The following is a 6641-nucleotide window of genomic DNA, read 5'->3' on the forward strand; positions in this document are numbered from 1 at the left end:
TATACCTGCTTTCTGTACTTTTTTTGTATAACTGCTCAATGCATTTCTTCCAATTAATCGCAACTCATTATCTTATAGTCTACCCCCTCTTAAGTTAACTTAAATCTACTGAGCTCAGATGCTAAACAAAGGGACGAGGCAATGCAGCAGCACAAAATAATTAACGCAAACAGCAATGACAAAAAAATGCAAATTGGTGAAGTAACAATATTACAACTAAGATAAGGCACTGTGCAGCAAACAAGAAAAATACATCAGTAATAAAACTAGCTTAGAAGAGTAAGACAAATTAAAATTCAGTAACACTATGCCTGGCAAACAGCAGCATCAAATGAAATAACTTATATCTAAACATGACATAGCTCAAGCAGAAAAAAATATTACACTAAAGACAACAGTGCAGACAAGGGAAATGTATATTCACATCTTAATGTCTATGTAATTAAAGTGGTGCACCACAAAAACTAATTCTAAAAACAATTACCAAGTACTTGAAAAGAAAATTATAGATGCAGTTACTGTTATTAGTCCCTTCTTATTGTTCTCTCCATTCCAAGAGCTCCTTTTTCGAAGAATGTGGGTCAGAAAATAATTATTTAATAAATCTGTTGACAGAAAGTGTTCACATTAGCAGATGCATTTAAGTTTATTTTATAAAACCAATACTGCAACATAGCTGGAAACCAGATATCAAATGAAATAAGCAATTACGCAAACCAAAGCATAAAAACATCATTCAATAGCTATGTGGCATTTCGTAAGTCAGTAGCTCTCAACTCTCATAGAAAGACACTTGTCATAATCAGATGTGCAGATGTACGAATATTTCCCATCAATTCATAAGGATTTCAGTAATTAGCACAAAGTACGAGTAATCATGTGTTTTCAAGTAATGAGCGTGTCATATTTGCGATGCTTTCTACAAAGGAATGTCAATAGCGAGGTTAATGGTCTCTTTTTTTTTCACCTCTGCCTCTGAAAGGCGCACACACTAATGGCTTTCTTTTGTCAGACGACTACCTCTCAGCTGGGCGCCCAAAACGCATTACGTCAAGGTCACTTACCTTTCTTACTGAAATATTTATGACAGCAGTTTCTGCTACAGTGGCAGTCTCATATAAAAAAATTTCACCGGTCGAGAATTTACGTTGCAAATGTGTAGAAACAAAATCCTATGAATATAACAGTGTTCAAAACGTTTTCGTCGGCATTGTGATGCATTTACACATATACACACATTTCATAAATCTTAAAGTACGATTCTTGGTTTCCAACAACCTTATTCACAAACCAGAGTCCCTAACCACTACTCATTATTCCTTACCTTATTACATATATACATATTCGTCGACACTTCTTCAATATTTCATCACAACAGATATGTAGCATAATCAAATAACTCATGTAGCATCAGCTTATTGATCATAAACATACCGCAACAGCATAATACACATAGTCATCGTAATAATAACATCATAACACCTCAGTCAACTCTCAAAATCGTCGTAGCTTCCTCCAATAATTAAAAAAAAATTCTCTGCTCATGTCAAAAGTGTCATCTGCCTCAAACGTACTTTAAAAATTGTGATCCCATACCAAATATATCATTCAAAGCTCTCATAATATCACAATGGGTCCGAAAAAATATGAACAGTTCACAAAGTACAGACAAAATTCAATTTCGTAAGTGTGAAGTTATCCAACGGTGTAATTGTGTAAACATGTGTTACTGACATAATAAAAAAGTTTGTCTCTCTCAGTTAAATGATCAGATAGCTGTGTAATTTGTGTTTTAGAGAAATATGGTACCGATGTGTAAAGTTGTATAAGCAAATACCGTATTAGCTAGGGTTCCTTGTGCTTGCCAAACACATGGTACACAAAGTAGGCGTGTACCCCCCTGAGGATTAATGTAATTATACCCTCAGGTGTTACAGATTACAGCAATGGAATGAAATGTATCACGGAAAACTTTCTTTGTATTTCAAAAATCTTGAAAAATAAATGGTTTAAGTACAAAATTAAGCACTCAAATGCGTGTCCTGTAGCGCTAAATGTGCATCTTGTTGTAAGATAATCACTGTGGAAGTGTCATAGTTATTTTCCTCCGAAAGCTAAGTTCTGCAGAAGTCAATGTACTTACCTCATGATAAACAAAAGTGAAATGCTGTGCGTATAGATATCTTAGTTATTACGCTTATTGTAGTGATGATGAAAGTACTGTGCTGTAACGTATTGTTGTGCTACGGAAAAGGCTGTCTCATTGTAGCTGTACCACAAAAGTTACTACTAAAACATGTTTTACTTTCCAGAATAATTCAGAAAAACTGTGCAGATATGAAACAGAAACACCGCAAACAGATTCTAAGTCTGACAAAGCATACTAGTAATGTAAAGTGAAAAGTTATATGGCAAAGACCAAGTTAAAAGGCAGATTATCTTTCAATAAACGGTTTTACATATGAAATGTGGTGTAAACCTTTACTCTTCCTAGTACGCAGAGTTTCAACTTCAACGCAATTATCATGTGGTATACGTCGGATTCTGTAAGGTCCATTGTAAACTAGAAAGAATTTGTGACTCAAGTGTTTCTTCTTATGTGACAATAAATGAGCTTTAATGAGAACTTTCTGACCAATATACAATTTCTTTGCATTTGCTTTACCGTGTAGTTTTCTCCTTTTGTCTGCTGCAGATTTTATATTTTTAAGAGCCAAATCAATTATGTCTTTGTGTCGAAGATTACGTGTATTGGGGAAAGGTACAAGCTCTCTGATTCTGTTCGGTGGTTGTTCATTCTTTAGTACAAGAGTAGGTGGTAAAGCAGTGGAATCATGAGGCATTTCATTCAGCACATTTTGAAATAAGTGTAAATATCTGTCCCAATGCTGATGCTTTCTGTGACAATAAAGTCTGCAAAGCTTATTGATTTCATTCATAATCCGTTCAGATGGGTTACAATGTGGTGAGTACAATGAAATAAAAACAGGTTTGATTTTATGATTCCGAAGCATGCGTGACCAAACAGCAGATCTGAATTGCGGTCCGTTATCTGAAATGACTTTACTAACGTGTCCAACTTCACGTAAGAAATTTTTAACAAAGGCGTTGGATACAGACCGTCCAGTGGCATTACGTAACGGAGTGAAACAAACAAATTTTGAAGTAAGTTCAACAGCGACTAGAACGTACGCAAATCCATTAGATGTTCTGACAAACGGTCCCAAGAGATCAACAGCAGCAAATTCTTTTAATTTAGAAGGAATGATAGGAAACAGCGGAGCACGATGGGAGATAGTAGATGGTTTCGCCTTTTGACAAAGTTTACAAATAGACAAGACTCTTCGAATTCGCTTTTCCATATTGTTAAAGTAACAAGTCGTTCGAAGAATATGATAACATTTTCGTGGGCCAAAATGTGCGTAGCTGAAATGAATGTACCAAATGAACTTATTAACAAAATCGTCTGGAATGCACAGTACCCATAGCTTGTCATCAACAGTGCAGCGTTTGAAGAGTATGTTGTTTCTAACCAGGTAATAATGCCGAATCTGAGTGTGTGTCTTTTCATGCCATTTACTTTTGATGTCTTTCCAAATCGGATCTTTATCTTGTTCATGAGCTATGTCCTTTAAAGATGTGGTGATGAAGTTTCCAAGGCGACTTTCTGAATGTAAAGATTACTGAAATTTTTCTCGAGGTTGCCTTCTGTGTTACTTTTCTCAAGCCCAGCCGGTGCGCGTGACAGCACGTCCGAGACAATGTTCTCCTTGCCGGGAATGTAGACTATTGTGAAGCGGAATTCTTGCAGAAACAATGCCCAACGTTTTAACCTATCATGATTTAATTTTGAAGACATAAGACAGTGTAATGCACGATCATCACTGTATACTTTTACGTGCTTACCAGAAAGAAAGAAACGGAATTTGTTAAATGCCCTAACGATAGCTAAAGCTTCTAATTCAGTAACGGAATAATTTTTTTCAGATTTTGTTAGCACTCGGCTAGCAAAAGCAATGGTTTTCTGAATGGTAGTGTCATTTTCATGGCTTCTTGAAATAAATGGGCACCAAGACCGACTTTAGAAGAATCCGTGCTAAGGCAGAAATCTTGTGACAGATCTGGATGAGCTAGTATTGGCGCGTGAAGTAACGCTTCTTTCAAAGAATTGAATTCCAACTGTGCTTTTTCGTCCCAGTTCCAAATAGTATTTTTTCCAGTGAGAGAACAAAGTTTTGGTGTAACAAGAATTTGCATATTCAGAAAAGGACGGTAAAAATTTACGAGACCTAGAAAACTGCAGACTTGTTTTTTTTGTGGATGGAACTGGAATGGCTCTGATTGCTTCTAACTTTTCAGGATCCGGCTGAATGCCTTCAGAAGAAATAATATGTCCCAAAAACTTCACCTTTGACCTACCGAATTCAGACTTTTCCAAGTTAACTGTAATTCCAGATTCTGCAAAAATACGTAACACGCTGTTGAGGATGCGATTGTGTTGTTCCCATGAGGCTTCTGCTATCAGAATATCGTCCACATATAAGGTGATGTGACGTTTTAAGAACTCAGGTAATATGGAATTTAGCCCGCGAATGAATGCTGCTGAAGAAATGTTCAAACCAAAAGGAAGTTTCCGAAACTGATAACAAACGCTGCAACCAAGGAAAGCTGTGCATTTTCTACATTCTGGATGAAGTTCGATCTGATAAAAGCTGGATCTGAGATCAATGGAAGACAACACTTTTACACCATTAAAATTTTGAAGAAGTTCTTCCATTGTCTGCGGCCTGTCTGTTTCAGCAATGATGATAGTATTGATTTGTCTCGAATCTAAAACAAGCCTGATGGATCCATTTTTCTTCTCAACAACATGTAATGGGTTGTTGTATGAGCTTACTGCCGGCTCAATAATGCCCTCATTAAGCATAGATTGTATTTCTGTTCTAACACGGTCCCTATAATGTGCTGGAATTACGTATGGTCTAACACAAATTTTAGTATGCTCACGAACACGAAATTGGTATTGAAATCCCTTGATTGTTCCTGTTTTGTGAGTAAAAACTGTGGAATGTGCTTGTAAAATCTCAAAAAGGCCCTGCCTATCAGTGTCATTACAATTCTCAATTGTTTGAATTTGATTCTCAATTAATTCATTAGTTTCAAATATGCCGTCGATACCATCCCTGTCAGTACTTGCAGAGTGATTGTTAGTGTCTAGTTCCGTAGAAAATTCCGAACTGTTGTCTAACAGAAGGTAAAGCCGATTAATTTCCTCGTCATGGTTTGAGAGCCAGTCTTCCAATTTCAAAGCTATTGACTTACCTTCTTTCTCTAAACTTATTTCAGCATCGTAAAAGCTTAAGATTGCTTTGTATTCGTTCAAAAGGTCTACTCCCAGTATAATTTCCGTCGACAATAATGGAGCAATAAGAAAGTTCATAGAGAAGCTGTGGCTTTGACAAAAGAATTCTAAGTTGGTTTGTTGGCGTACATCTACACTTTTTCCAAAGATTGCACCTTGTAATTTAATCTTACGTAACGGAAGTGTGGGGCAATCGTTCGATTAGTTGCACTTGCTAAAAGCTGTTTCACTAATTACTGAAATGGGTCTGCCAGAGTCAAGTACTGCCGTAAATTTTACGTCATTTACTGTAATGTGAATCACAGGATATGCAATGTTGTTATGTTTTACGTCGTGTTCCTGGAGTAAGATGTCTCTAATGTCTTCCATTCTTACGTAATTACTAGCTACGGCAGCTGCGTCGTCAGTTTCATACGTACGTTTTGTGGCTGCCAGCGGTATGAGTCATTGCCTATTGTCTCTCTGTTGGCGTGCGTCGTTATTGGGATTTGGAGACCTAACTTCTACAAATTCACTGTGACGAGAGGGCCCTGCTCTGTTTAAATCCCGCCAGTTCTGATGCAGTTCAGGTCTGTCTTTACGATCATATTGTCTGTCGTCATGTCGGTAGATTCCGTAGTTTCTTTCTTGTAGGTCACGTGGTGGAGAATTTCTCCCTGAGTCATAACTGCGCGCTGGACCGTTGCGTCTAAAGTTATTCTGTCTCCCTTGATAATAATTACTTTGGTTCCCATATTGTCTGTTTCTCTGATTGTCTCTGTGATAGTCATTACCGTGGAGATGTGATCTTTCCCTGTAATTATTACTATTCTGCCAACGGTTGTCATACGGGTGGTGTCTGTTTCGGTCACGATTTACGTTATAAGAATAGCCTTGTTGTGTATTATTTCTGTCATCGCGGAATTGTGACAGATGTGACCTGTAATTGTTGTACTCCTGTTTTCGCGTTCCGCGATTGTCAGTGTCAATTTCCGGTTCTTGTAACAGTCCCTGAAAAGCTTCAATGTCGTCTTTGCAACGTCCTGCAAAAATAATATGTCGCAAATGTTCAGGCAGTTTGATTAAGCAAATGCGGATGAGTTCTGAGGGGCTGTATGGGTTTGAAAGATACTGATTCTTATGCAACATGTCTTCAAAATATTTCATAAGACTGGAAAATTCAGATTGTTCGAAACGTTTCATCATTATGATGCTATGTTTTACTCGGTCTTGTGTAGCTTGAGACCAATACGCTGAGAGGAAGGCATGTTAAAATTCTCCTTCACTGTGACAATCGTGA

Source organism: Schistocerca cancellata, chromosome 8 (genome assembly GCF_023864275.1).
Source record: "Schistocerca cancellata isolate TAMUIC-IGC-003103 chromosome 8, iqSchCanc2.1, whole genome shotgun sequence".
Classification (NCBI taxonomy): Eukaryota; Metazoa; Arthropoda; class Insecta; order Orthoptera; family Acrididae; genus Schistocerca; species Schistocerca cancellata.